Below are 399 nucleotides of genomic sequence, written 5' to 3'. Positions count from 1 at the left end.
GCCGCCCCCCCCGGGAGCCCGCACGGCCGCTCGCTCCGGTTGATCCTTCCCCTTCTCCCCTCCCTTGCCAGCCCTCGCTGCTGCCTCATGATTTATTGATGCCCTCGCCAGCCTCCCGCGCTGCGGGTGGAAGGGAGGGAGCGAGGGGGCCCTGCTGGAATCTCGGCTGTAATTGCTCAGCTCAGATACCTCACTGCCACGGAAAATGTGCCCACTCAGCTCCGGGCCCTTCCTGGCCACTTCCCTGCTCTAATGGTGCCTATCAATAATTCACAGTAATGCGAAGGATGAGCTGAGGTTAATGGGGGCAGAGCAGCCCCGGTGCTGCTCGGGCTGGGCAGGGGGCAGGCAGCGGGGCAGGGCTGGTTGCCCACCCCAAGGCAATGGGGCTGGTTGCTC

General features: G+C 64.9%; 1 protein-coding gene across 1 annotated transcript in view; it reads left to right on the top strand.

Annotated features, from left to right (window-relative positions):
* Positions 1 to 399, top strand: part of LOC104412924 (tumor necrosis factor receptor superfamily member 16) — a gene marked incomplete at both ends in the record, with an annotated part of 3,726 nt that overhangs the window by 2,471 nt on the left and 856 nt on the right. The window lies entirely within an intron of this gene.

This window comes from Nestor notabilis, unplaced genomic scaffold (assembly GCF_000696875.1).
Source record: "Nestor notabilis isolate BGI_N333 unplaced genomic scaffold, ASM69687v1 scaffold27911, whole genome shotgun sequence".
Taxonomy (NCBI): Eukaryota; Metazoa; Chordata; class Aves; order Psittaciformes; family Psittacidae; genus Nestor; species Nestor notabilis.
Note: the sequence above shows the minus strand (reverse complement) of the source record. Positions and strands in the feature narration are given on the sequence as shown.